The following is an 18,383-nucleotide window of genomic DNA, read 5'->3' on the forward strand; positions in this document are numbered from 1 at the left end:
AAGCGGGTGACACCGCAGTGCAAAGCTAGTTAATTATAATAGCTGTTTAGTTAAGGTCGACTTTCCTTACCAGATTTTACACTGCTCGTTCGGGCTTCGTATCCTGTCTATATTCATCATTTAGTCTGGGAGTGAAATAAATAATGTTTTATCTCAACATCAGAGGGCAGAAATTCTTACACGTCCTTTGGCTTAATCTCTTCGCTTTATTATTTAAGTTTTAACTCACGTGCGCATTTTAATTATTACAATAGATTCGCGTGTCTGTGACGCAGGTAAAGGTTAGAGACGCAGATTTATTAAATTGTAGTGCTCTTATACACTAAAAAAGCACGATGTTTCAAGCTAGACACTTAATGTTTTACTAAACTAAAAAGATTTGAATGTTTCATTAAAATATAATATATGATATAGGTTCCAGGAATAGATGATCATATTGTTATGTTATTAATTTTTTGGTCATAAATGCGCTTAATATTAACAAGAAACAATGTATTTGGTAACAGAAAATGAAAAATCTTAACAGCATTGCTACTATCACACATTTATCTCTGTGGATAATTTTCGTTTATTACAGGATACTTTGGAAGCCAAGTTCGAATCCCAGAATGCACCTCTAACTTTTCTAAGTAATGTCCATTTTAATCAATAAAAAAAATACTTTTTTAACGGTGAAGGAAAACATCGTGGCGAAACTTGCTTGGAGAGTTCTCCGTTATTATGAAAGGCGTTTGATCGGCACTGGGCCAGCGTGGTATACGGCCTTCAACCCTTCTGACTGTGGAAGGAGACCCGTGCCCTGTAGTGGATCTGTAATGGGTCGATGATGATGATAATGATGAATCATATTAATCACTGACATATTTGTGTACAAACTGACATAAAAGAGAACAAGAATAAACCAGTTAAACAATTACAATGCGTACTTACCAATAAATTATTAATTGAACTTACTAATGACAGGACCAACTCCCGATCTTATTAAAGAAATATGCAAATAATTCCTTACAATTTTTTTTTGCGTGAACAACTTATTCCTTCGAACTACACGAATATAACTATTAAGTAACAGCTACTGCAAACACAGAAATATACTTATGAAAGTAATATAGTGGAGTGTATTAATCTTAAAATCTAACCATTATATCCAAACCAACTGTCACATAACTAAATAGAAAGAAATTGCTCTTTTATTACACTCGATGAAGTCAGCTGCGTATTGGCGATACCACATCTTGATAACATACCCGCATTTGCCAAATACACCGCAGCGGGAAGCCGTCACAATATTTTAGTGGTATCTCTATGGCATTGACACTTTTTGCGATCATAAAACCCACTAATAAATCTAGGAGGACAATAAAATTCGATTTGACAACCAGTCGAAATTTAAAATTGAATAAAATCTCCTCCAACCGATTTTTAGCGCACTATAAAACTATTCCGGCTTTTACACGGACGATAAAAAAGGCTTTTACTCGATAGAAGAACTATATTCTGGTAAAAAAATTGTAGTAATAGAATAGAAATAGAATAATAGAATTTATCTATATCTAGACCTAAGGCAGTGTGTGAACACAAGTTTGATGAAGAAAATATCATTATTTAATTATTTATTTTAAATGTTAAATAAATAAACTATATACTAGCATTTGTGTAGTCCAAGGTTTTCCATATATTTTAATTGGTCAATAGTTCCAATTACTATGTGTAGCATGAAACTCAAAGTTTTGTTAGATTGACCAAAACTAAATACAATATGTGTGTATGGATTAGAATGCAGTACTATTTTCCATACTGGAAATAGATAAATAAAAATGAAGTTAAATTCATAGACCTACAATTTATTGCCTTCATCAAACAAGATTGAAATAAATTCCAAGAATATGAATTACGTAAAGATTCTTGATATTGACATCTTTTGACCTAGTCATCGTTGAGTGGTAAACATGCAGTTCATATTGAAAGCGATTTTAAAGATTGCATTCAACATTTTTCAATTGAATTGTAAGTTTTAACGGTACGTTTGAAAGCCTTCTTGACATTTTATTGTTTATGCAAAAGATTTATGCATTGAAATGGGTTTTGCCATCTTGCGATATTAGATCGTTATTATTATTTAAAACAATGATTGACTGAACTTTCGAATGGCTAGTTTTTTAAGCTCAATATTCCATCATCAATAATATCATCACAGGAGTTCAAAGGTCCTTCAAGGGCTATGATTACTATTATTTTCTAGGCCTTCGTACAGCTAATCGACTCAACATTAACTCGACTGAAATTTAGTTATTAATATTTATGCTTTATATATATAATATACATGTATAACACATGTTAATAACATACCAATAAATCTTAAGAAAATCTGGCTCGTAGTTAGAGAACAAACATAAAAAACAAAAAACGCTTCATCAGCTTTTTATTATTAGTTTGGATGATTATGACTTATATTCAATATAATAAATATAATGATGGCAAAGAATTACTAACTTAATTTAATTAAAATATTTCTTTATATATATAATATTGAAGGGTCACTCGAAAATTCTGTTTAAATCATTTCGAAAAGTTCTTGAATAGTTTTTATGAAATAATTCACATTTCTTTTTAGAACGTAACTGTACCTAAAATAGAGAATTATTTGAATAGCATGAAAAGAATAATGTAAATAGAATTTAAATTATTGGAAAAACTCTATAGCTTCAATTTAATTAGTGGAAGTCCAAAAGGTACTTACGTAATAAATAGAGCACGTTATCTGCACCACTGAGTTTTCTTTCAAAGGTATAATTTGCAACCACTTTTAAAGTTACAAGTTGCGGCTATGTATATTTTTCATATTTACTGCTTTCGATTGCAATTTTTTAATAGTTACTTGCTTGTCCGACTTTGTACGCATGTAATTTCTGTTTTCATGAAATTTGGCTAGGGAAAAGTTGCATGTCTCGAGAGCTTAAACCGATATTTATGAATACTGGTTTAGCGATTGAAATAAAGCAGACAGATCCTTTCACAGTATTAGTCATACAATGTAGTATCTTCAAATCGTGATCCTCGTTAGAAACATCGTAAACTTACGGTCGTTGGAAGATACTGTCCATTCGCGGTAAGTCACAAGATTTAATATCTCTAGGAAGTCCTTAAAACTGGAAGTCCCTAAGACGTATTACGGACCGCGACCTTTTCAAAATATTATATTTGTAAAACGGAGTTCTTCTAGCTCAAAATTAATCTACATAGATATGTTGTAATTTCCGGGGAATTAAAGGATTTAAAGGAACTATTAACACACAAAACAATAACCTAGTGGTTACGATAAAAATAAATCTGACAATGATACTAATTCAGTTTTAAACAAAATATATGAACTAAAATAAATTGACAGATTTAGAAATAGTGCATATTTCCACAAGTATTATACCCAGTGAAGAGGATAGCACTATTTAAGACCTATCAATTTAGTTTAGAACTGCGTTTAACAGGATTGGCACCAATCAGTCGGACTGTCTGTTCGGACTTTCATAGTGGTCTGCGTTAGAAGTAGGTTTTTTGATGCAGTTTGCATAACTAAATTAAAACTGCATACGAAAATCTGTAAAGTTTATTAAAAACATGAAGCTTACGTACGTACGTTATTAGTAGCAGTAGAGCTTTTAGTGACAGAGCTTGTTTTGGATATACTACCCCCTTGCTTATTTCTGCCGCTTAGCAGCATTGTTGCAATACTGTGTTCCGGTCTGAAGGCCGTGGTTGGTTGCTGGTGTAATAACGGGCACATGAGACTTAAAAACGTCTTAGGTTGATGGGTAAAGGGCGACAGGTTGCAGAACTTATCCCTTGCACGCCCCAAAGTTGGTTATTTATAGGCAATGGTTTTCCACTTACCACCAGGTGGGCCATCTGCTTGGTCCGTCAATGATAACCATAAAAAAGCGTGGTTGTTAGCTTGTAGTTTCGATGCAGTTATGCCCACTTTACCTAACTTGCAATAAACCAGTATTTTCGAGTGCAGTTCAATGCATTGCAGACTGTTTATTTAGACAATAAAAATGACCTTTTGCAATTGACAAAAAAAAACTTATATTGGTGTTGAAGCATCACGCCCCTATAATATTACACAGCTGAGCCCAAAACTCAGTTAAAAACAAATATTGCTTACGTTGAAAGAGGCACCTTGATTTTATAAAGTTAAGTCATACATATTACTACGAATTCCGTGGTCAAGTTCAAATCAAAACAAGGTTCCCTAACTTGATCTCAACCGTACCGAGGTGAATAAAATTTATTTTGCGGAATGTTTGAAAAACCATAAATTGTAGAAGTTTTATAAACTTTGCCGTGTTTTGATCACTCCCTCTTGTCTGAGAACAGTGGGATTGCACAAAGGTTTCTGGGCAACATCGAATTCACTCGAAAAAACTTCGTGGTCCCCAGAAAGGCCTTTTGTGTATTAAACCGCCCTCCTCGAAATTTATTGTCGTGGAATGATATGATGTCTTTATGTTATGCCTCCATTGTCAAACACTTATCTGATCATTTCTTGTGTTATGTTTAATGGTCAGAACTACACCACATTTTAGGGTCCCGTGACATTCGAATAATTAAACAGTTTGTTCCTGTACAACATAATATAAAGGTGAACTTTTTTTTTAAATATAATACCTACGAACACTTGGTAATATCGGATTTGATGATGATGATGATACCTATAGGTGTGGCGCTACTTTTTCTCTCTTGATAAATGTTTTAATATTATGATATATGGTCGTAGGAAAAACAAAAACACTAGACACGAGAAAGGAGAAAGCAAAGTGGTAAGGGGTGTCCAGATAATTACTATTTTATTCGTGTTATACTATAAAAGCCGCCTTATAGTAGGTACTTAGTAAGTCCAATTCATAATAGTTGATATCTATACTTATAATAAAACTGTAACTGGAAGATTTCTGTATATTTAATATATTTTGAAATTTTTTACTGGGGGATGCTTTATAACCGATACTGAGTCCAAAACAGATTTTTATTTCATTTTTGTCTGTCTGTCTGTCCGGGCATCACGTGAAAACTACTGAACAGATTTAAATGAAATTTTGTATAGTGGTAGCTGATATTCTGGGTCAACATATAGGATACTTGTGACTGACGCGATGACTCATACGCGGACGAAGTCGCGAGGGTCCGCTAGTTTTAAATAAAGATATAAAGATCTTTATTTAAAACTAGCGGACCCTCCAGGCCCTCCAGGACCAAAAAGCTTACCAGTAAAGGCGTATTCCTTAATTCTTCTCTTTATACTCTACATTAAACAAATGTCCTCTGTCTCCTAACCTTAGAATGTTTCTAGAATCTTAACTGTTCTGTAAAAACAGAAGGTGAAAAAAATGTGTTATTTTAGACTATTATTTGATACTGGAATGAAAAAAAAAGAGTACGAAAGGAATGCACCCAGGTTTTAATAAATTTGTTGCATACGGAACCACAGCTTTTGAGCACGAGTTCAAATAATGGTACGGCAATATTTCTGAATAAAAGCAGTATCCCTTTTTGTTTGCTTGGAACTACATTATTTCTCTACATTATAATGTCTTCGTTTTGGGAACCTTGACATTTATTGCTGCTTCTTATTTTCAACCCATTTCTTTTTTAATAACGTTCTCGCATATTTTCACTATGGGAACTAACAAACAAGAAACTAAGAACGACCTAACAATTACTGTCCCGACCCGAGAATCGAAACCGTAATTATTGTGGGCCTATTAATAAAGACCTCTTTATGTGTTGTAATATGTAGTTAAAAACATTTTCTGGATGGTTGTGTAAAAACGGATCATGATGATCTTCATTATTTTAGCCTTTGCATTTTCACTGCTGAACATACGCCTTTAAGACTAAAAGGGCCACCATATTTGGCCCTCATCCTTTCTCATCCACAAATCCCCTGTCACTCTCTTTACATCGACGGTCCATCGTGTTGGAGGGCGTCCCACACTACGCTTGCTTGTTCATGAAGAGTGGAGACGCTCTAGAACTTTCTTCGTCCAACAGCCATGATACCTACGAAAAATCAAGCCACTCATCATTTTAGCTTGCTGATGATTTGTAATATGTTAGGGACCGAGGATATCTTCGTCATGAATGTTATCCTTCAGGTTTTAAAAGAATGAGTTTTTAACATATTTTATGTTAAAAAATGTGGCTCTAAAATTTTTCTATCTAGTATTCTATATAAATTTTATGATAGCTAACAATTCATGGCTATAAACATGCCCGTATCTCGCGCCGCGCCGTGGCAATTGATTTTTGTAGTATGAATAGAAAATTTGAACTATGCCAATATAAATGCGATTAGATAAATAATTCCGCAGATAACCTCTCTGCTGGCGGAGCGTTTTGAACAGGTTTCCCCTTTGTTTCGAAAAATTGAAAATTCTTTGCGAAAAATTTTGGCGATATTCCGAAAATTACATACATTCAATGCAATATATACCTCGTCTGGACGTCGAAAGTAGGTACCTTTTTGGATTGGGTATATACTCGTATTTTACGGCAATTTCATCCTTTGATAAGCGATGATGCAGTCAAGCAAGCAAGCGAGCAGGCAAGTCACCCAATGCTAAGATTACCGCTGCAACTACAGTACCATAAAAACTGCCAATGAGTTGTCGGCATTTGAGGGATTTGGTTAACCGTCCTTAAATAACTCAAAGGTAGGCTAATTATGTAACTCTAGGCTGGTACTAGAAATTCCTTCGCAGAAAAACTCAATAGGCACGTCATACGTGAAAATTTTTTGTCCCACCAGGAATTCAATCCGATTCGACGTCGTGAATTCACATACTAGTATCCCAGTGACTAGTTATCCTCTAGAGCCCGGTGCCGGGCTAGCTTATGTTTAATTTTGCATTCTTATAACTTGCTGTAAATGGCACGATATTTCTTTGATAATATTTTATATTTTTGTACGAATTAATATATTATATTGGTGAAAAATCAGCCATCCAAATCATCCATTCCATTTTAAAATATTATTAAAGATACATCTCGTTTGAGAAGAACATAAACAATCAACAAACCTAATTGCTGTAAAGCATTTTGAATCACAATTCAAAGTGAATCCGCTTGATGTAAATAAATGCAAACTTGTCAAGGGTTCAGTCCCGCGGTCGCCGGCAAATCTCTCGATTAGTATTCTGTGGTTGCGAAAACTGTCCGAGCGGTTTGTTGAATAGTTTGTATGGCTTTGTTTTAATTTTTCGGTCAATCTAGGCTTTGTTGTTCAATTGGTGAACGATATGCAAGTTTTATTTTTAGCTAGCGGTCCCTCGCGACTTCGTTCGCGTAGAAGTCTACTTTAGAAGATAGACATATGCTGTCCCGGACTTTTTTTAAACTTTTAAAGGGTATTACATGGTTTTATCGAAACTTTAACCGTTTAAGTAGCGCACGCAGTGGAAGCTCTCAAATGGAAAAAATAAAACCTTATTATGAAACATTCTTCATTTGTGCTATGTTCTCATTGGTCTTAGCGTGATGCTTCGCACCCTTATAACATAGCTTATAGCTTTCCTTGATAAATGGACTACCCAACATTTAAGAAATTCTTCAAATTGGACTAGAAATCAACGCGTTCAAGTAATACAAACAGACAAACTTTATATACTATTATAAGAGTTATTATATCTTTCGCGTATTGAAGCGTTGACAGCCCAGGCTAGGACTTTGAATTCACTTTCGGAGAGCGAAGTCCGAATCACAACACGCACCTCCAACTTTACTAAGTTATGTGCGTATCAAGAAATAAAAAAATATCACTTCCTTCAACTCCGAAGGAACACATCGTGAGTAAACCTGCATGCCTGAGAGATCTGTATAATGATCTCAAAGGTGTATGGAATCCACTTATCCATACTGGACCAGTGTGGTGCACTGCGATCCTAAGCCCTTCTCATGGAAAACTGGATTGCAGAGGGAACATAATAAATGTACACCCACTGTATATCAAAGTAACACTTAACTATAAACATGAACGGGTAAATGTTGGAATAAGTCATAATATATATGAGTACTTAGAAAATAAGATTTTGTTATATATGGTATATCTTTGAGATATATCATCGAGAAAAAAAATCCCAAAATATATATATATATATATATATATATAATGGTTAAAAATTATTAGCTTGTAGGTAGTCTTAATACAAAAAAAGTAAGACTAATATTTAGGTAATTTGATGTAATGTAAAAGTAGTAATATACGTATAATCAGCGTGATAGATAAGAATGTACACCGAATGACAAATCTGCACCTCAATGTACTCGTATATGAGAATACACAAAACAGAGCAAATACAATAACTGAGTGAAATTGTAAGTACCGACCTAGAACGTCATTTCGGAGGAAAATAGGAAGGAACACATAAAAAAAACCCTTCTCATACAGGGAGACCCGTGCCTTGTAGTGGGCCGGTAATAGGTTGATATGATGATGATGTATAAGGTATATTTCAACAATATAAAGGCCCAAAATCTGCTATTTCAATTGTGTCTCAGAAGTCAGTAATCAACACGTGGCAGTGAAACAATGATGAATGATGATAATGATGATGATGATTCTAGCTATAATTATAAACCCAATACCGGCCAATTAGAAGGCTCAATCCTACTCTTGGAATAAGAAGGGTTTAGGTTGGTTGCCCGAGTGTGTTTTAGTAGAGTTCACACGCTTTTGAGAACGTTATGAAGAACTCTCAGACATTAATGTTTCCTAACAATATTGTAGCGTTGTTATCTATGTTCGGTTAATCCATCTTTATCAAATTTGGTTTGCCCCTTTCGTGTGATTCGAGACAAACATTTTTATGGTAATATATGAGAGCGTCATTCTGAAGACGGCTTTAAAATAAATAACATTTTATGCGCGATAAAAAAAACGGTAGTGAAATATTATGCTACCGAGGTACTGTTATTTATTAATAGGTACTGAAATTGGGAATTAATTTCAAAGATTAGAATTAATTTTAAAGATTATATATACATGCAGTTTGTACCGCTTTAGGCTATATACAACGGATGACTGTAATTAAAATCATGAAAAAAAAGGTTGAAAATTATCATGTCTTATTAATATTGCGAGTGTTTCTTATTGATTTACAAGTTAACGCTTGCCTCACTTTGTGATACGTTATGATGCAGTTCAGGACACTCCTAATTGGTTTTTACACGGAGTCGTACCGGAACGCTGAATCGTTTATCGCTGCAAGTTTTCCTGCAAGGTGGGTACTAGCCACGGCCAGAGCATCCAGGCAAGCCCCATGTGAGTTAATAGAAATCACCATTCAACCAGTGAATTATCACACTCAGTTTGTGCATGATGATCTGAAGATAAGTGACTTATTGAATCATCACGTTGATCTAGAAAGCTTTCAAACGCAGTAAGGAATGCCATACTTAAACGTAACTAATTTCAATCTATGCTATCGGTTTCAGACATTATAGAAATTTTATGCACTCTTTAGAATGCTTTATCTCTTTTACTGCTATGAAAAATGTTCTTTCATTCAACATTCTTAAGATAGATGCCGCTGATTCTAGAATTTACGAAGAATACAATATTATGAGAAAAGTTCTCTGGTATTTTAGATAGCAAACGAATAAAAAGCGTCAATCTGTTCCAATAATTTAGTATTAATAGGCTATACATAGTATTATCTGATATTATAAAATGACTTTCGAAGCTTCTGTTTTAAGGAACGTTGATCCTTATCTTAAGGTCACTACTACGCTATCTTTACTTGTTATAAATGTTACGTAAATAAAGAGCTGATGATTTCTCTTTATTTATTTTAGAGGAAATATAAAAACAAATTTTATTTTAAAATTATAGTTTTTAGTAATAATATTTTCAGTGTTTAATTTATTTAACATTTATTTATTAATATTTCTTAAATATAGTTCAACGGGTACATAAATGTCGAAATATCGACAAATCCAAAAATATTATCGTGGTATGTACCTACCTGTTGTTTTAAGAAATCTTGATTAACCACGTAAATCTTAGTTTAAAATCTTTATTTATTAATAGTTAAATATTTGATATAATTGGGTAAATACTTATGATGGCCTTACAGTAGGTATTTATTTTTTAAACACGGACTATTGATGACAAAGCCGATTTGAAGCACGTTCAAAAAGTATAAGTATGAGATGACCAACGTGACCTATCTTTGTTTACCAGCTTCGAATAATAAAAAAAGCCTAACTATTCAAGAACCAAAAACCTCTTAAAATTGTCTTGTACAATAGGGAATAAGAGCTACGTAGTGGTAAAAAGAGTTTAAAGAAACGCATGCATTTGAATAATGTAACTTGTCTAGGAGGAGGATGCGAGACGCAAGATGACTTGACATAATATGGCAGGAAACTCGCGCGGTATGGTATCAATGTTTCTTACGATTAAAAACATGGATATTCTATGTTTTAGGGAACTGTTATTTTTAAAGGCAACGCTAATTGCTAAAAAATAGATGTTGTATTTTGTGCTACAATTCTATAGATAATTTAGGTACCATTTTGTAATTTATTCAAGCCATTAAAGGTCGGCGTAGTTCAGTTTATTTATCTATTGTCTTCTAAAATTAGATAAACCTATATTATGAGCTGATCTGGTGGTGGTACTGAGACTCGCTAATGGCATTGAGTAGGCCAGTCATGTTTTTTAATTTTCGTAGTTTTAAACGATATTCCTTGTCATTTCTTAAATAAGGTTCTTAATTCTCAAACAAGAACGTAAACTATCTAAATACAGCACCCTCATCTAGCAGTTATTGAATCCAGTGCATTGTGTCCCAAAATAGTGAAAATGCCTTACGTACGTGTCACTTCACTCCTGTGGAAAGTTGCTAGCTCACAAACTTTTTCCCATTTTCCCATTTTATGCTTAATGTTTATAATATTAGAGGTAAAATAATTACTGTCATAAATGGAACAAAGTGACTAACCACCTCGTTCGAGAAACACTAATACAGTGCTTCAATATAAGTCGAGTACACGATTTCTGTATTTTCTTAATTCTGTGGATCTAGTTTAGAAGAGTTATGTCCATATGATTCCATCGTACTATGAATCCATGAATCCACTGACAGAAGCACGGGGGTACAAATTATTCCTCCCACGTGAGTGTAAGTGCATCTGAATCAATCAAAACACGGTTCGTTCCGCTCTTTATGCGGCCATTACACGCGTTGCGCTTATTGATATGAAGTTTATTGCCTGTGAAATGGTAATGCTATCGTTTGATGAAGATAGCATTGAGTGTAAATATGATTTACGTTCCGATTCAGTAGCTTATGATTAAATTACTATACCTACTTAGTACGTGTATATGACGCCTTTAGATAACTGTAGTTATTTTGTAACAATTCTGTGGAAACATTCAGCTTTAGCTTCGCGACTCTGGTGAAAAAATTGATCACGTAAACAGTATATAGTTGCGGGGCGGGATACATACTCGTAAGTAGGAGAACCGATGGAACCGATGGGGTCCCAAGACGCTGGAATGACGACATGGGCGTTCCCGGCTTCTGGTCTAGGGGTGGGCCAGTGAGATTTTTTTGGGTCATATCGTCCGCGGCTTTTTAATTTTAGTCATTCTGTCTGTCTGTATATTGGCCGCGAGATTTCCATTACCTACCCAAGCTCAAGACTTGTTCAGCAGCAGACGTCCATTTGTTGACATAATTGTATGTTTATGTGACATAAGATACTTTTAATTGCTATAAAAATAAAGGGTTCCTACGGGATTCATCATCGTAGTATTTCTAACGTATGTTTGGCTCAACCGTTGAATCAATTATAACTCAATGAAGAATATTTATAGATAACTGGCATCCTGGAGACGTACAAAGAATACTTTTAAATCCGAGAATAAAAAAAAAGAATACGGTTACATAATACGATATACGCAGTGAGCCCCGTGGGCACATCTTGTTAAGATATAAATTCTTATAGAAATGATACACGTGTAACGGATTTCCCCTTTTAGTGAGACCTTTTACCGTAGAAGCTTATTTCAAACATTTAAATTGAATGTTGTAAAGCATTATGTATGATAATGGTTACTTAATGCGATAAACCTAATATTTACATACAAGTCATCTTGGATTTAGATACCAATTTCCTACAGCAACATTTATTTTGACCGGTCTGTTTGTGTATCGTAATGGACATCTATTAAGGTGGAGGGATCACTATATATAATAGTCTAACTAAAGAGATTTTTTGCGATAAATTATTCGAAAATAAGCTAAAAAAAGCATTGTTAAAATTTGATACAAACGCGCCACCGTTTCACTCATCTACTGAAAGCTATTATTAGTTTAAGGTGCTAGTTTTGTATCACACTAACTAGACAATATATTACCACTTATTTATGTTAATTTGAATTTATCACTCAGTGAAACTTTTTCTTTTGAGTATAAATATCTTTAAACTTAACTAAGTATATGCTAGAGGTATTCTTATATTATTTTATTTATTTATTATTATAGCAAAAGAACAAAAACCTAGATAAAACAGTTCTAAAATGTCACAATGTTCTGGTATCTAATACTGTTACTGACGCACTAGGAGACCTGTATGCGAGCAACAAACTTCCACAAGGGGTCATAACAAAATCTACGTATTATCTCAGACAACTGCTCTGGATTATCTAAGCTAAATAATTAATGTTGGAAAAAATTTAACGGCCGACTGGCGCAGTGGGCAGCGATCCTGCTTTCTGAGTCCTAGGCCGTGGGTTCGATTCCCACAACTGGAAAATGTTTGTGTGATGAACATGATTGTTTTTCAGTGTCTGGGTGTTTATATGTATATTATAAGTATTTATGTGTATTATGTTCATAAAAATATTCATCAGCTATCTTAGTACCCATAACACAAGCTACGCTTACTTTGGGGCTAGATGGCGATGTGTGTATTGGAAAATAAAAAAATATACACTTGTCACTTCGATAGTCATCGATACCTCCGCGCCACGGGGATGCGCAAAGTATATGTCAGACAGACTCTTAATGACTGAAAACCTACGGTGTTCCTACTCACCGCCTGATGACGGAACCACGAGAACGCTTACGCACACTACGTGCGCGTATTTACGTAAGACGCGTGCCGGATCAGTAACACGTCAACTAAGGCTAGGACCATAGTGTTGACTATAGACAACCCCGTTTCCAATACCCACAGGTCCTCAGAAGCACTGGGAGAAACAGGATGAACGCACACATATACACTTGTCACCTAACCTAACCTAACTTACCTCTTCGCTTCCTGCGGGTGTGTCGTGTCGTTCGAGGTATCCAGCAGAGTCCTCTGTGTGTATACTATTATTAAGTTTAATCACCAAGTTTTTGGCATGTAGGCCAGAGGTGGACTACTATGTATATGGCTATTGATGATTGATGAACTTAAATTGCAAATATAAAGATTTATGATATATTGATGACAAATTTGTAAGTTGGTCAAGTAATAAATACTTATATATATTCATTTGAGTCTAAAGATTTTTTTACGTAATATTCGATTAATAATTTGAAATTTTTTTCTAACTTTCTAAAAATAAGTGTAATAATTTTTGTCAAGTGTAACAACTTCGTAAGTGCGAACATTAGCACAAACGCGAGATTTTTCCTGACTAGCCGTGACTTTTAAAGTCGGTTTTGTTAAAAGATTTTCTATTTTATGTTGCAGCCCCGAATTAAGGCAAGCAAAACCGTGGGTCGATGAGAGTCTAAAGTAACACAGATAATCCCTAATGCAAGCTTTTTCAGAGCACTCGGTAGTGGAAATTAAGGTAGCAGCAGATACATTAATTAAGGAAATAGACTCATCAACCTCACCACTCGGTCGGTAGCGTTTTAATTACTTTAGTGTACACTTACGCAGAGGCAAGGTTTGTCGGTTAATCGTAAATTTACATCTTTATAGCGACTTTATGAATAGAAATGAACCTTGATAGTGTAATGTTTTAGTGCTTATAGTTGTAGAGCAACGACATACGGTCGTTTTTTTTGCGTCACAATACGAATGAGCCTATGATTAAAGACCCCTGACAGATTTGGCACCCCTGGCAAAAACAAACTGCTAACCAAATTTTTTGGTGTCCACCGCCATTTTTTAATGGGCATTGTTGAGCGTTTGGTCTCTTTTATTATTATTAAAATTGTTCGATCTTTGCTCATAAATTGGTGGGTAATTTGAAAATAAAATGACATAAAGCCGTGTGGTCAACTTTGCACCTGAATGTGACCGTTTACGAGGCAAAACGTTATCGCTGGCCGTGGATATTTCTATGTGTAACGTTTTCACGTGTTAATGCAAGTTGCAACCGTTTATCGTCATTGGATAGCCGTACTTTTCCATACTTCGGTGTTGCGAAAGACAGATCGCAAGAATCAAATAGAGTGGAAAGTGCTGTTTCAAGTCTGCGAAGCCGAAGAGCGCCGTGCGTGACGTCAGCTATTCATCCCATTCGGGGTGCAGTGAATACAAGGTTAGTGCACTTCAATTAACCATTTGAGCGTCGATCGAAACATATTTCTGATTTATACACAAAATACAGTCCACTTGTATTTACTATAATTTACCAGTTGTAACATTAAAGTGCTGCGGAAACCGCACAAACATGTATTTCCGCATAAGAGCAGCATTGTGGGTCTATGCTCTACAGTCCTCTGTTCAATGAGAGAGGAGGCCTGTACCCAGTATAACGTTTATAAGCCTGTAATGAGGCAAAAGCCAAACGAGAAGTTCAATCATGTCATAATTTATTGATAGTTGAAATGCCGCTTTGAGTACCAAAAATAAGCGCATGTGCGCTACGGTGGGACTCCGAAATTAGGTTTGAAACTTTTTATTGTACTCCAAAACTTGCAAGTTATATATATATATATATATATATATATATATATATTTTTTTTTTTTTTTTTATAATATGGGTCAGCTCTTGACGACAATCGTGCCCGTTAAGAAAGCAATGATGAGGTCTAGGTTGGAGCACTCTTGCCTAAAAAAAGCCTATTCACTCTAGCCTTGAAGGTACTCAAATTATACGTGGCAGGAAAACACACACAGGAGCGGACCAGAAACGTGGTTAAAAACAATTCGTGCGTGTTGATGAAATATCAACCACACAAGAATGCTACCGTTCACCGTGTCTCGCTGTTCTGTGGTAGAACGGGGAAGGAGGAACAAGATTGTGAAGTATATTTTTCACATACCACTGAAATTGCCGCGTGGTGAAAGTAGATCAGAATAATAATTGTCATTACCCCGCTTCTTCCCGCGGTTGTCGTACAAGGCCACGAATGGAATATAACGGACAACGAGCAGCCACTGCTCAACACCAACCCGTCTGCTCAGCGTGGTGATTTCAGAAACACTCTCGGTGGAAGTGGCTTTTAGTTCAGTAGTAGACTTTTAAAGGCTATTAATTATAATGAACACTGACAATAATTCAACGTCCCTTGAATGGCTACAAGCCTCAAAGGAGAGAAAAATAGAGCTTATACCTCCTAAGCTACTCCGACACGCTGTTCAAATAGGAGGAAAATATCAAAGGCATCGCGTGGAGCCTATCACAGGCGAGCCAAGAGCATCATCATCAACACATCAACCCATTACCGGCCCACTACAGAGCACGGGTCTCGTCTCACTATGAGAAAGGGTTAAGGCCGTACTCCACCACGCTGGCCCAGTGCGAATTGGTGGACTCCACACACCTTTAGAAACATTATTTAGGATTCTCACGCATGCAGGTTTCCTATGTTTTCCTTCGCCGTTAAAGCAAGTGATATTTTAATTCTTAAAACGCAGGTAACCTAAAGTTTGAGGTGCGTACCTGGGAAAGTGAAGTCGAACTCTAACCTAATGCGCTTTCACAGCTTCAATGTTCTATCGCGACCAAGAGCATAAAATGTCTGAATAAGACAATTCTCGCCGAGTCGATGACTAATCAATTATTAAAAAAACGTTTTTCATAACAAAGTTTTTGTATAATAGCTTAGTAGCAAAATAGTAAAAAGTATAAAACCAGTAAAAGGTAAATAAATAGTTAACGTTTAGAAGCAGACGCTTTAAATTTCTGTAAACAATCCTTTACTTGGAAACTCAACTCTTGAAAAGCTAAGAAATATCAAGACATCTTAAACAGTCACTCCGGCACATCCTTACCAGTTTGTGTACTATAATTGTTCTCCTGGGATTGGATTGTATTGTCTCATCGATTGAAACTATTTATAGGTATACAGCGTCATACCATTCTTGGATGTATGGTACAAGTTATAGGAAATAACGATTTCTATTTCCAGTCACCAGTGAGCTTTATCGAGCAATTTAGTAATCAATAATTTATGATCAGATGGCACAATGAAGGTACAAAATTAGCGCTATTGTTTTTAAAATGAAAATTCTGGTTAAAGAAAAACCTTATACAATTTGCATGGCTATAAAAACATTCCCACTCGGCTACTAAATAAATAATAAATATACTACGACATAAACACATTGCAATCTCGCCCCAAAGTAAGCGTAGCTTATGTAATGGGTACTATAATGAATGATGAAAATTTTTATGAATAATATACATAAATACTGAAAGTGTACATATTACCAATCCAATTTTAAAAGACTCATGCTCATCACACAATTATTTTCCATTTGTGGGAATCGAACCAACGGCCTCAGACTCAGAAATCAGAGTCGCTGCCCACTATCACAATTAGCCGTCAAACGAATTGCTTATATTGCGTATCCAGGTTTCCTCACGATGTTTCTTCACCGTTCGAGCAAGTGATATTAACTACTGAAATTAAAAATGCTCACAACTTTTAAGTTGGAGGTGCATATCACATATTAGCATCAGTGGACGTCGGCTGGCGACCATGTCGATGATTACAACGAATTAAACGTTTTGTTTTATTTATAACATCGCTTCCGCTTAAGACTTAACTCACCGTCAAAGAAAGCACATAATTGTATATTTGACTGCGTAACATGTGAGTATTCGACACATGGCAGACATGGGTGGGTCCAGGAAGATTTGTAGGTGACAAGTGAAATAAAGTGTGTCATTTGTTTTGGAGCCATGCCCCGATGTGGTAATATTCTTGTTGCTTTGTCTTAGAAAATTATCTACATTCGTGTTACGAATGAAAATAAAGAAACGATAATGGCAACATTTGAACAATTGGAAAGGCAAGAAGAGAACTTAATGTGCAAATGTTATGTTTATTCGCTATTGTGACGACTATCAAGAGCTTCTCATACAAACTGCGATGTTGAATGCGCGAAGATTTTTTTTATCTTATCTAAATCGGCTCAGTTAAGTTTACAGCAGATTTTAGACTAGTATTCAGCAGGCTTTACTACCACAAAACCCAATTATAAGTTTACCGTCCCGGTTATTACTATTAAGATGTGATAATAATTAAATAAGGAAGCGGTGATAGCCTAGTGGCTTCGGCTTGCCTTTCTTGGAGACCGAGTTCGAGCCCTGGCACACACCACTGACCTTTCGGAGTTATGTGCGTTTTAATTTTAGCAATTTAAATAACACTTGCTTTAAACGGTCAAGGAAAACACCGTGGGGAACCTGCATGCCTGAGAGCTTTCCTTAATGTTTTCAATGAAGTGTGAAGTCTACCAATCCGCACTTGGCCAGCTTGGTAGACTATGGCCTACACCCTTTTCATTCTGAGAGGACTTCCGTGCCCTGTAGTAGGTCGGTAATGGGTTGATAAAGATGTGATAATAATTGTTAAGCCCCGCCAGCATGCGTTAGAGCAGCTTGGAAGGTTTTACTCCTAATTTCCTGTCTCCAGTAGACTTGTGCTCAGTATTGGATGCTTCACATTTTTTAATTGACCCGCTGTATTTCCAACCGTTGTTCCTTTTACATAACACGTACTTAAACCAAAAGTACTAAATAGCTTTTTCTGTTGCGGCTGCAAATGCAGAAGGTCTGTTCCACTAATCACTGTAAAAACATGTACTAAGTCTAAAATGGAAGAGTTAGCGTAGATTAACCTCATTTCCTTTTTCGTTCTATCTGGGATGAGAATAATCCAAAACGTTTCATCGTTTTTGTTTTTTGGATATTTATTTATCAGTTCTCTGTTCACTTTTGATTGGGATAAATCGAATTTTTAACATCATTGTTTCGACTGCTAAGTTAAAAAACAAAAAATAACGAATAGTTGGTAGGCACTTGTGCAAATAATGACTTATTTCTACTTCTTGAAAATTGTTCGTGCACCTACAACCACTGAAACTCCATAAAAATATATATTTTCATTTTACCATTACTCTGCTTTATTACATTTATGTAG

The sequence above is a fragment of the Pararge aegeria genome, chromosome 15 (genome assembly GCF_905163445.1).
Source record: "Pararge aegeria chromosome 15, ilParAegt1.1, whole genome shotgun sequence".
In the NCBI taxonomy this organism is placed as follows: Eukaryota; Metazoa; Arthropoda; class Insecta; order Lepidoptera; family Nymphalidae; genus Pararge; species Pararge aegeria.